The following is a 13140-nucleotide window of genomic DNA, read 5'->3' on the forward strand; positions in this document are numbered from 1 at the left end:
GCAGCATGTGCGAAGTAGTTGTGATCACGAAAGCAAAAACAAGTAGCCAGAAACAAACACGCTGTAAAAATAGGTGAGCTCCAGCTGGACCAGTTGAGATGGAGCAGACAAGTGCTGTCCTGCGAAACACTACAGAAACCTGCAATGGGAATTTCTTTCTACCCCAGCAATAAGCAAACAGGTTCAGTGACTGCAGTTTATTCACAATCATAACTAACATCACTGATACTCACTAGAGGTGTCCGATCCCTGGGTTTTATGCTTTTAGATGAGTATTTCCTCTCTTTCCCTCTAGGATTATGTTTTTAGTAGGGAATAGCTTAATGTTAGGGCTAACATATAAATGGTGGGACTTGGTTTTCCATTTTTTTCACCTGACCTTACTAACTCCCTACTCTCTTCTCGTTCATGCTCGGAGCTTTGTTTGAGCTGGAGGACCAGTTTCATGGTGGCTGCTGCACTAAGTGAGCTTACTCATGCAGTGGGTTTTTTCCTAATCTCTGAACTCTAATTGTTGCATGCAAATTGTTTAATAAATAATGTTGGACTATAAAAAAAAGAAGAATAGATATTAATTAAGAAAAGGATTTAGGCTGACTCAGTCTCATACATGAGACAAAAGGTTAAGTAAATGCCAAGGCTGCTATGCCTCTTCAAACAATGAATATTAGTTTTAGAATCATTAATGTCTGCTTAGAAAACAGAGTCATACTGGAGACTTGTATGCCAGAATAACCAAGGCCAGGGCTGTTTCTTTTCAATCTGAAGCTAAATTATTCTCCAATAGAAGGCTAAATGTATGCAATTAACAGTGCTAGGTAGGACAACAGGGAATGGCACTTGTAATATGTAGCCAAATTGAGATCAAGTTTTTCTTTGAATCTGGTAACTTGGACATTTAATATGCACAACCAAGCTCTGCAACAGAATTAGTGAAAAGAGGCAGATAATTAACTCCTTCACTGCTTGTCAATGGAGACAGAATGATTAGCCTGCTGTTTACTAACTCCTGTCTTCTAAAGTTGCTGGATCTTCAAAAACAAAAGGCTTTTTTCAAGGGCCTTCCATGCATGGGCAAAGCTTAAGACAGTTGTGTAGTATTTATTAGAAAGAGGATTACTACATCATGTTCGTAAAGAAAACCTCATCCTGGGAAAGATTAGTTTCTCAGGTTGGGGGGAGTTAAGGTTGGAACAAACAGGACCATATGAGCTCAGTGCATACTCTGTTTCTGTGTTGAAGGGCTTAAGAAGACTAAGGCTCACCCTCTTTGTAAGCAAGTGGGTGACTCTTACCAGTAGGAAGGCAAAAGTCAAGGTGCTCATTAAAACTTCCCAGCATCCTTATGTGGAAAAAAATGCTCTTTACTAGACAAGACATGTTACTTCCTATATTAACATCACCCATTTAGTATGAGCATAGCTAATAATAATTCTTAATTCTCATCCAGGGTTCTCCAAGGGGATGAATGTATTTATTCCCAGTTTACTGAAGGGAAGTAAAGTAAATGATGGTGAAGTGACTTGCATCAGGCAACTGAGTTAAGCAATGGCCAAATGGGTCTGAAGCTTGACTCCTGAGTCTTAGATAATGCTCAACTGTAAATCTCATGGAATGTGAGTGGGATGCCTCTAACATACAAGAAGCCAAATCAAATTGTGCCTGTTTTTCTAGGGCTAGTTTGACTCCAGAAAGTTAAAACTTGCAAAGTTAAAATGTATTTTTACTTCTGTTTGTGTCTAAACTAAGTCTGCACTCCCTTGCTCTGTGTTCTGCTGGAGCTTAAAGCAAAGGGGCATCATTTTCCAGGGTGTCTGACGCAGCCTTTCCGCCTGTTGAGACAGCTCTCAAAGCAGTGCCTTTGTTTCAGCAGTGACTCCCACTGAAGCCAACAGCCACATGCAAATAAATGCTCACGTTTGAAAATGTTAACACTTAAAATAGCTCAAGTTTTGTTTCTAAGGCTGAAGTGCATTACAGCTCTCATTTAGCTAAGTAAATACTGTTATGCTGAAGTCCTTTGCATTGTCATCAACAGGAATAGACAGCTTTGCTCTCGGGCTTGTTCCAGTGAAGGCTCTGTACTGGAATGTCTTGTGTTTGCGTTTCATATTTGTGCCCTGTCTAGATCTCCCTGTCCAATTTCTGGTGTTTGCTGCTTTCAAGAGTGAAATAAACTGTATCTGGAGAATGGGCCCATCCAGGGACACATCCTTGAACCCAGGTCTGAGCCTTGTACTTTCCTTTCAGGATTTTACCTGCTCCTACTAAGAAAGAGCAAAGATGCAGGTAAATCCCAGATTCTTACTTTCCAGTATTGACCTCCTCTCTCATTGAGTGGTTTATTAGTTTGTGCTCAGGCCTGGATCTCCTTCCTGACTGTGGGACACTAACATATGGGATATTTTAACTGCCCATATTTAAGTAATCTTCATTAAGACCATTTGGAATGAATCTGTGTGGTTTCTCGTTGTTAATCTTTACCTTTTGAGAATTGCATTTCTATAGATCAGGGCTCTGGATGTTTAAAATTTGCTTTCTCCTACCCAGCTGCTCTGACTGCTGAGAGCACAAGTGGACTCCAGCATAGAAAGGTCTCTTAATTGAGGCCACCACAGTGGTCCCATCTGCAAGCAGGATCTGAACTGCCTGAGGCCACCTAGAAGCAGCTTTCCACTGGCTGCATCAGTCTCTTTTCACCACTTGGCAAATACTTGAGTTTGGAAATGTTTAGTTTTCAGTTATTCCACCATGAGCTCATGCCAAAGGGGCAGGTATGGCTTTGTTGTGTTTGCTAAAGGTCTGGCTCTAGCACCGTGGCGTGGGAGCATTGCCTGTCAGGCGAGGCCTTAGGTCAAACTGTCCCCTTGCATTGCTTGTACAGTGCTGGCTTTACACTTGGCTCTGGAGTGACATGGCAATTGCCATCAAAGGGGAAAATTCCAGGTTGCTTAGTGTTATGGCACAGCCATGCTCATGCTTTTCTCCCTTATGGATAGATCTCAGCACTTTCTGTCTGTCCTGATAGATGCTATTTACTCATCCTTCCATCCATCCTTTGTGGCAATGCTGTATGGCCATCTTGGGGCAAGCAGAATGGCCCCAAGCCCTTTCCCCTGAGGTCACTAACCTCAAAACTAGGTAAGATTAATGGTTCTGATGCCATAGTGATAGGGGCATCTGCGATGTACGTACGTACATAAAGATGCACGCCTCATGCAAAGCAATCCCTAAAACAGTAAAGGAGAAGAGAACTAAAGTTGTATTTGTGTAAGACTACTCATAGAGGCATTGCTGCTCAGGCAGCTTCTGTTGTACTTTTGATACCAACCTGCTTAACATGGTAGTGGCTGTAAGCACAGGGCAAGCCCAGTGAGTGCTGACAGCCCTAAGCCACGGCTGCCCCAGCTAGAGCCAGACCCGCATTGATCTTGCCAGCTGCTCCAATCCTCTCTTCCCTCCCTCCAGGCAGCTCCAGGCCTTTCTGGCAGTGCTTTCACAGCCACTCTGATCTGTGCTTCTCCAAGCCCCTGCCTTGCTGCCCCACAGAGCCACCAGTGCTGCTTATCTCTCCCCACTGCTGTGAGCATCTGCAGCTCTGCTGTCCTGCATCCCTGCCAGGTGCTACCTCCAACCTCACCGAGCATCCTCAGAGCCCCTTCCCTCATCTTTTACCTCTTCTTTCTTCATGCTTCTGCTTCCTCAGATGAGCCCTGTCCCACTCACCCAGGAGTGACAGCCACAACTCCCATCTTTCTCATCACCACTGCTGCTTGGGCAGGATTCACCCATCATGTCCCTCTTGGGTGCAGAGATGCTCAGCCTTTCCTCAACAGGCCTCACCCGGTTTTGTAGCATAACCCATCCCCTCCATCAGCATATCTCCGAGTGCTGACAGGCTGGACAAGGCTCAGCTCTGCTCCTCACAGTGTTTAATCCCCAGCACCAAGTCACCAGGACACCGTAGACTATTGGGTTCCGCTCAGGCATAATTCCATCATTACCATTGATTTCTTCGCTCACGCTCCCCATGGTGCTTTTAATCAACTCTCCATCTTTGTGCCTTCACACCTTTACGCTTTTCATGATTGGCTCTGCTACCTTCTGCCTCTGCAATGAAATAGTACCATAGAAATCCTCCTGCCTCTTACATACATTAACAATCCCATTTCTTCTCTCTCTGGTCCAGTGAAGGGATCTCCCTCTCCCACAAAGGCACCACTGTCTTTGCAAAGCACTCTGGTAAGCGCATGGGGAATAGCTTCTATTCAGTATTCCTTCAAGTCCAGTACAATGGATTATAATTAGTTACTGGCCTCTTTGGTTTACTCTACCTTCAAAGGCTCTTTTATAGTTTAAAAGTGAAGGGAGATGCTGACATTAATTTTGTCTGTCTTTCCATAGCATTGTGCAGACATACAGGATAAAGCTAACATGCAGGTAAAGTAACTCACTAGCCAAAAAATAAGGTAGCAAATAGGGTCATCATCGTATTCATTTCATGAAAGTAGCGTGGTGTTGGAGAGAACTCATTAGCCTTTTTGTTCTGCATTATTCCCGTCATTTATCAGCAGCTGTATCACATGTCACAGCTACTATCCTTTCTGGCATCCAGTGTGGGACCAGAGGATTCCCAGAGAATGCTGAGTTCCGACGCCAGGGTTGTGCAGCGTGATGCAGTAGGCACTGTATTAATTGTGGCAGATAGAATTTTTTCCAATATACTCCTAAAGGGACACTCAATAAAGCAATGCAGTGTGATTTACCAACTCAAAGAAGCATGGACAAATGAAACCACATCATGGACCTGTCCTTCGTTCCCCTAAACCTTGGTTAGTTCATTAGCACTTGAAGCATTGCAAATTGCATGAAAACAAAATAAACCAACCTAAACCCACAAGTGAAAAAAGCCAAACATTAGGCTAATCAGTGCAGGCTGCTTTCAGTGGAATAGTTATATCTCAAGTGATGGTGGTCTCTTAAATCATTAAAGAAGTCTACTTCTGCTTTAAGCTGTGGCTCTCTGATCACTTGTGGACCCATACATTATTCTCCACTGCAAAGCAGAGTTTGGGGACTAGTTTCAGATATGAGCTAGGAGCTCCTCCATGCACTTAGTCCTTTAACTATCAGGTGATAACTGTCCACATCTTGCATCAATGCAGAAACATGTGGGAAGGGAGAAAACTACAGCCTTGTTCAAGCAGCTGAAGTCGCAGCTATCAGTTCAAGCTAGTGCTGTAAGAAAACACCACACTGATGAAAGCAGTGCACGTTTGCATCCATCTAAGAGAAGGGAAACGCTGTGTTGAAGTGTTTTGAGCACCAAAGCAGGACGTGCAGAGGCCGATCACGACCCTCTAGGCTTGGGCAAGTCAGTTGACCGTGTGACTTGACTGCTGGGAGCAACAGCATTTGCTTACCCCGCAGGCAGATTGTGAGGATTAATTAATATTTGCAAAGTGCTTTGAAGATTAAAAGTAGCATGTTAAGTACTATAAAGTATTATTAATAGTGATAACAAACTGATAATTTTGGAGTATATGAGGCTTTTCTTAACCTTCTCTAGCAAGACCTTTCACTGCAAACAGCTGAACAAGTAACACCACTAGTGCCAGAGTGCCTGATCCCGTTTTCCAAAGCACTGGGATTATGCTGATTAAGGAAGGCACTAAGTACAAAACACATTCCATTTCACCTTTCAAATAAGCTATGCTATGTTTTAAAACATGGTGTGACACAGAATACTTTTAGTGTACCAAGCTAATGTGCTGGGATGATTCTAACTGTTAAATGTGTTAGAGTAAAACGGCTTCAGAAAGATTCTGGCCCTTTGCAACTGGGGCATGTGTTTTGCTCTCTCTCAGCTTTGAATGCATCCCCAAAGCTGCTTTGCTCTGCTCTTCAGGAGTTCCTACTTCTTCCTGCTTGCCTACTCCTGCTGCCCTCACCCAGCCGTACCACAGTGCCTTGCATGGCCAGGCACCAGGCAAACACTTGCTATAAGAGCTTCACCAAACTTCAAGTCTCCCGTTGAAGTGTGTGTTGTCTGCACTGAACAGGGAGAAGTGCTTTGATTCTTGGCAATCTCCCTCTGTGTGCAGCCCCATGGGGGAAGGTCGAGGGCAAGAAGTAGTGATGTGTAGAGTATAAGACTGGCTGTTGCCAGTAACAGCTCCTACCGTTACCCATTTGGATTTTATGCCAAGAAAATCAGGCACCGGTGTCAGCCGCAGTCAAGAGGAAGTCTGTCAACGTATTTAACTTGAAACAAGAAACAGTTTCAGGCTTGTATGGCCCAGGTCTTTCAGGCCAGTGTTCTGGCATTGTGAAAAATGCTTTTCCTCTCAAAAACTTGGAGATCTAAGAATTTTGTCTGGAGTGTAAACAGCAGGACTCTCATGAAGAGTAAAATTTATTTCTTAGCTTGATGGGGTCAAGTAACTGTAACTGGGATTAGCTAATGTTTCACAGAACCTGATGTTTTTGTGGCTAGGGAATCCCTCGAGGAAGGAGGATATCCACGTCTGATGAAAAGCTCCTAATAAAAATAGATACTGCTTCCGAGATTATCAAAGGAAAATGGGAAGTAATGAAAATTAAAAGTGCAGCTCTGGAATCTTGTAAAGTCCTGCCAAGACAGTGATCTGGAATTCACTGTCTGTGATTTTTTTCCCTTATTCTGCCCCATCTCCCTTCACTCCTGCACACACAACCCCTGCTGAATCCCTGCTGAGAGAAGTTGGGGCTGTTCAGCCTGGAGAAGAGAAGCTGCATGGAGACCTCAGAGCAGCTTCCATTATCTGAAGGGGGCTGGAGGATGCTGGAGAGAGACTCTTCATTAGGGACTGTAGTGATAGGGCAAGGGGTAACGGGTTAAAACTTAAACAGGGGAAGTTTAGATTGGATATAAGGAAGATGTTCTTTCCTGTGAGGGTGGTGAGGCACTGGAATGGGTTGCCCAAGTGAGTTGTGGATGCTCCATCCCTGGCGGTGTTCAAGGCCAGGTTGGACAGAGCCTTGGGTGAGATGGTTTTGTGTGAGGTGTCCCTGCCCATGGCAGGGGGGTTGAACTGGATGATCTTGAGGTCCTTGCCAACCCAAACCATTCTATGATTCTATGTCTCTCTCAGCAGCTCCACCTCTAGCTCTCCCTCCACCCCTTCAAAGAAAAGAAAACCAAAAGAAGCAGCCAAAAAGATCAGCCATCAGGCAGGGGTAACTTGTCAAATCCCAAACTTAATCGCTGAAGACAGTAATCACCAATGAAACAAAGGATAAGCTCCAAGATACCAAATAAAGCAGTACTATTCCCTTAATCTCTTTACGAATTATGAAGTGAAGGCCTTCCAAAGAAGCAGGACTTTTAAGAAAGGGGGAAGACTTGTGGCTTTGACAATTTGTTTGTGGTCAGAAAGCAAACTCATGTTTTCAGTGATATTCATGACTTTTGCATGAGCAAAACAGGAGACAGCAAAATGAAAGTAGAAATAAGAAAGTATGTGCTGAAGAAGGGGAAAAGACTTTTGTCACTACTAAAAATAGATATTTTTAACTGTTTGCTTCCCACTTGGCAGCAGTTAAAACTTTTCACTCTGTGAAAGGCTGGAAATAGGAATTTCTGATTGTTTCTACCGTGTCCCTTTTCCGTTCTCCTGGACCATTCTTTGTGCAGCCTTTATCACGAAACTTGCTTGCTAAAGAAACCATACTCAGCCCTATCCTTTTTTATGGGGCTGTCCCAAGACAACCTCTACCATACTTGATACTGCTTTCTAAAAGCAGACTGGCTAGTTGAACAAATGGGGAAGAGCTCATGATGTCAAAGTACAGGTCAGAGCAGTGATTTTATTACTATGTGGTGTACAACAGCAATATAAAATGTAGCTGTCCAAAATGTGGAATTTGTTCACTCTTTTTGGTTCATTGCTGATGCACCCTGATACCTGAAGCTCGAGCAAGGACACTGCTCAGGTTTTCTCTTTTCCCCTGCTTTTTCCCCCCCAGGTTGCTTTAATCTGTAATATCAGCAATAATCACTGTGGTATTGTTGCCTAGGCATTCTTGAAGAGTTAGAAGAGGACTGTAATTGAAGAGTTCATTACCAAGATCAGTTGGCTCCTTGATTACAGTGGCAAGGTGAAATATATCCTCACCAAAAAGCAACTGCGAAACCTTTAGAGAAGTCACCCACTTTTCACTCTTTTTCATTAGGACCCCGACAAGCTTGTCAGCAAAATTAAAGGTATGTCATTCACATCGTGCATGCATTGCAAAGGACTATAAACCTGCCAACCTCTTTGATGAAATAAAAGGGTTTTATTTATGATTCATGTAGGAATATGAGGTTATTTTTATTCTGTCAGTACCCTAATAATCAGAGAAGAGCTCGGGAAATGAGAAGGCAAACTGACAGGGAAGGTTCTGATAAAGGGGAACCCTCTAGGGTATTTTGCCCCGTTTGTAATCTCCTCTGTTTTAGTGTGAGGTTATAAGCATGGGAACAGAGAGTAACTATGTAGCAGCACTTAAGGACAAGGAAAAGGAAATACTTCCACCAAAGAGGTCTGTGTTGCTGCAGTGAAGTGAGCAGGAGCTTCCCATCTGCTCTTCCAAGAGCATAGTGAGTTGTATCGTTACCCTTCTTTTCTACTTGCTTTCCTACTGGGCAACATAAGCCATCTTTAACAACAAAAAGGGAATACTGCAAACCTTACACAGAGCCGTTGCAAATTTGTTACCTATTTGTTTTACACTAATTTTTACAGGGCCCAAAGCAGGGCATCTTTCCAAGTGCTCCCAGTCTAGCTCAACATGAGATACAGCAGCACAGTAAAGGGAGGATGGGGAAGCAGCTCCCTTTGCAGTCCCTGGTCAGCATTTACACTATCACAGTAGCTAGGTAGCAGGCTACATTTCAAGTCTTCCCCTTGGTGTTTCCAATGTCTTGGCAGCTTGAAGCTGCTTTAGTTCTGTTGCAGCTCAGCAAAGCTTCTGGAAGTGTATTTTGTGCTTTTTGAAGCTGCCATTCATACCACAAGCACAACCATGATTACAGAAACACTCCTTGTGAGTAAAAAAGGTATCACTGTATTAGCTGGCTGGCCTTAAGTATGGTAGTTTGCTGAACAGTGGTGTGCTGGCAGGAAAACACAGCCTAGCAAAATATATGCAGGATGAAGTGAAACAAAGTTCACTGGAGGAAAGAAAATAATACTAATCCTTCATTCAATAAGCAGTGAGTTAAGTACATTCCGTGTGTTGAAGAAATGTAAAAGCAAAGGGAAGAAAGCACACATATAAAGGTGATGTGACTGCCTTCCTCTCTAAAGACAACATATAGGGCATTTAGGTATTAATAATACCAGGAGTTATATCCAAGCTGCTAATACAAAATACAGCCCCTGGTTTAAGGCCCCACTGAGTTTCAGGATGTTAGAATTCCTTCAAACCAGAGAATCCCCTTGAAGTAAGGGATGATGCTAACATTTTCATGGGTTGTTTAAATTATTGACTACGCTTGTAGAGGATAATAACCACTGTTTGAGATGGGATTATATTCACTCTTCAGTGCTGCCATCTCTGCAGTAACTTTCCATATTCAGATTTGTGCCTCACAAAGGTTTGGGAAGTTTGGATTTGGTGACATGGGGCTGGCTCTGTAAAGACGAGTCATGATCCAGGTATCAGAGATGCTCTGAGCAGATATAGTCTGATTGTTGGACGTAAAGTTAGTCTCTGTGATCATTTCTGTGTACTCCAGAGTGACGCCTTCCAGACTCTTGTTCCTTGTCCTATACTATCCTAATGGTGCTAAGATTAGGGGTAATTCTTAAGGAATGTGTTCCTTTTATCATAGAATCATAAAATCATAGAATAGTTAGGGTTGCAAAGCACCTTAAGATCACTGAGTTCAAACCCCCTGCCATGGGCAAGGACACCTCACACTAAACCCCCAGGGCTCTGTCCAACCTGGCCTTGAACACTGCCAGGGATGGACCATTCACAACATACTTGGGCAACCCATTCCAGTGCCTCACCACCTTCACAGTAAAGAACTTCTTCCTTATAGCCAATCTAAACTTCCCCTGTTTAAGTTTGAACCTGTTACCCTTGTCCTATCACTACAGTCCCTAATGAAGAGTCCCTCCCCAGCATCCTTACAGGCCCCCTTCAGATAGTGTTTTACCTGTTCCTTTTCTTAGCCTCACAGTGCTTTCTGGGCAGTCACTCACTTTCTTTTCCCACGGATAGACATGGAATCACCCTTTCTTCTTGTTAGTGTGGGGTTTTTCTTGGTTTGGTTGGTTTTGAGCAGCTACAGCAAAAGGATTTATAGCAATTTGAACCTCTTGATGGCAAAGTCTGCTTCAGGACAGACGCACTACTCGAAAGTATTTTCAGTGCCCTCTTGACAATTGGTTAGATGTCAGGGGCTGGAAGCAGCAGGATCCTGCTGTGTGCAGAACACTTGGTATTCATCCTTTCTGAACAGCTAGCCAGCTGGCAAGAACTGACTGAGGTTCTGCCCACTGCGTAATGTTGAAAGGACACAGAGTAGCCTCAAGGTGTTGCTGTCCCTTTAAAAACCCTCCTTTCTTCTGTTGACTCAGTGATTTACACGAAAGCATAATTTCATTTCTCTCAGCTAATTACAAACTGCTCCTTTCCAAACTCTTGATCTTTTCACACAGCCAAAGGCACCGCTAGCAAATCAGACCCAACATTTAGGAGGATGCGATACTGCGCCGCCAGTCCCATAGCGGCCGAGTACTTCTCCTTTTACATCTCAAGCCTGCCATTGTGCTGGAAAGTAGAGCAGGTAACTACTTCATCAGTCCAAGATTCCATTCTGGTGGAGCACGGAGGTTCATTATACTTACTTTATCAGCAGTAAGGTTTACTGCCGAATCCATGACAGATATTCATGTGAAACATGAGCAGAGAGAGAGGCATTGCATCTTTTCATTAATAAGCCCTCTTCTGGGATCCGGCATTAGTGAGATTCAGCGGATCATAGAGCACAGGGGTATCATTTTTACATGATTACTCTAAATTCTTAAACCAGAGGCTTAAGAGAGAGGCTTCTCACAAAGGCAGCTGTGGGAATTGTTAAATGATTGGCACAGCACTCACGATGGGCTGAACCACTCTGGGTACCTCCAGTCATGGGGGGTACCAGCAGGCATTTTATTACCTGCCATCAAGGGAAAAGTGGGAAAGAGGGAGTGCATCAGACAGAGGAAGATGTGTTAACCCTGCAAATATCTCTGTCGTTCTGCCTCTCCTCCTGAACAGCACTCTTGCAATAATACTGATGCAGGGCTTCATCATTCTGCAAAGGCTAAGCTATTCCCTTACCATATCTTCTTTGTGTCTAGGCTTATTTTTAACCTGTCTGATCCTACCTTCATTAGAATGGCTACTGAAATAATCCCCTTGCAACCTCCACCCCCAAATAATTAATTTTTGACAGAGCAGAGGGTCATTTAATTCCACCAGACATAATACTTCTGAGATGTATTGTCTATACATAAGAAACTTCGGGTGGCTCAGAGGACTGGTACAACTACTAGCTAGATTGTGAGGTTGGTGACATTAACAGAGAAAAGCCATCTGTGGATTGCAGAGATTTACACTGTCCTCTTGATATCCCTACATGTGATTTCATGTAACTCCATCCACACTATTGCCGTGCACTCCCTCTGTCCTGGCTGCTCAGTCCTGTCCTGCCAAGCTATGTGCAAACCAAAGCCAGAAAGTTGGTGTGGCTGAAAGGAAAACTCTTTTTGTTCCTCCCTGGGTCGGTTTTCAGACAGAGAAGATCCTCAATCAGTTCCAAAATACAGATGCACAGTGCTCATCCCAGCGTGAGTAAAGGGAGCCAGTAGGGACCAGAGGAACTGGGCTGCTTCAGCTGGAAGTGTTGGCTGAGCTGTGGCTTCCCGTCCCCATTTAGAAAATGGAGATAATAGTAATGTCTTGTTTCTTTAATTCTCATTTTAAAGAGAACATTGTTAACATTTGTTACATTTGTTTGCATTTGTCCATAGAGCTAGATCACAGAGCAGGCAGTAAATCTGTGTGAACTGTGCACAGCCTGGGTGGCTGGATATGCAAGAAACTAAATGTTCGTTCACCAAGAAGCACTTTCAGTGGGAAATGAACTTGAGAATCAACATAGTGAGTGAAAAGCATGATGCTGAGCTGCAAACTATGACTGGTCTATAAAATCTGGTAGGCAGCAACTGCCAGAATCTTCCCAAGGTTTCATCACGCTAAGCTGCAAAGGCAATCACTGCTCCATTTGGTGAATGTTATCAGCAAAATCCTTCCTGAACTGTTTCCCCAACATGTTGAAGTCCAGCTTCCCAGTCAGCCTGATCCTGATTGCTAATAGCTAGAGATTGGTTTAAGCTCTGAAGTTAAGAGAGAAGGAGAGAGGAAGTGAAGGAAAAGGAGAAGACCACTACAGACCTATGAAACCAAGAAGCCATAATGGAGATTTCTGAAGTATCCTGCCTAGTAACAAGTGCTAGGACAAGAGGAAATGGCCTCAAGCTGCACCAGGGCAGGTTTAGATGGAGCTGAGGAACAATTCCTTCCCCAGAGGGTGCTCAGGCATTGGAACAGGCTGCCCAGGGCAGGGCTGCAGTCACCGGCCCTGCAAGGGTTCACACCCCATGGAGAGGAGGCCTTCAGTGCCATGGGTTAGTGGTGGCCTTGGCAGGGCTGGGCAATGGTTGGACCTGATGAGCTTAAAGGTCTTTTCCAACCTCATTGATCCTTTGTTTCTGTCATTCTATGATGAACTACTGTAAATCTTGGTGTAAACCCATCCATTTTCAGGTCCTTTTAGGCAGAGTTGTTCCTCTTTGAGCAGACTCTTTTCAATCCATCCCTTTCTGCAAGTCCAAAAAGAAAAACAAGAACCAGGAAGGCGAGGTCGTGTGCAGGGCTGAATAATCCAGATCAAACAGCAATGAACACCCGATTAGGAGCCAACACATTTCTCTTTTCACTATCTGTGCAATTGTTTGGCAGATCTAATTCGAACCAGGTGCAAGCTATAATATTTATTGCAACAATGCATCATTTTTGTCTGTTTCCAAGGTCATCCCTGTAGCCAATGGGAAGGCA

At 43.8% G+C, this 13140-nt stretch overlaps 1 long non-coding RNA gene across 1 annotated transcript in view; it reads left to right on the forward strand.

Annotated features, from left to right (window-relative positions):
• Nucleotides 1-13140, forward strand: part of LOC134159067 (uncharacterized) — a 517675-nt gene that overhangs the window by 467433 nt on the left and 37102 nt on the right. The window contains exons 8-9 of the long non-coding RNA XR_009963031.1: nucleotides 4190-4242; nucleotides 8059-8245. This is a non-coding gene — a long non-coding RNA (uncharacterized LOC134159067). The remainder of the gene's footprint in view (nucleotides 1-4189; nucleotides 4243-8058; nucleotides 8246-13140) is intronic.

Source organism: Pezoporus occidentalis, unplaced genomic scaffold, assembly GCF_034315485.1.
Source record: "Pezoporus occidentalis ecotype Australia unplaced genomic scaffold, CSIRO_AGI_Poc_V1 ctg10, whole genome shotgun sequence".
Lineage (NCBI taxonomy): Eukaryota > Metazoa > Chordata > Aves > Psittaciformes > Psittacidae > Pezoporus > Pezoporus occidentalis.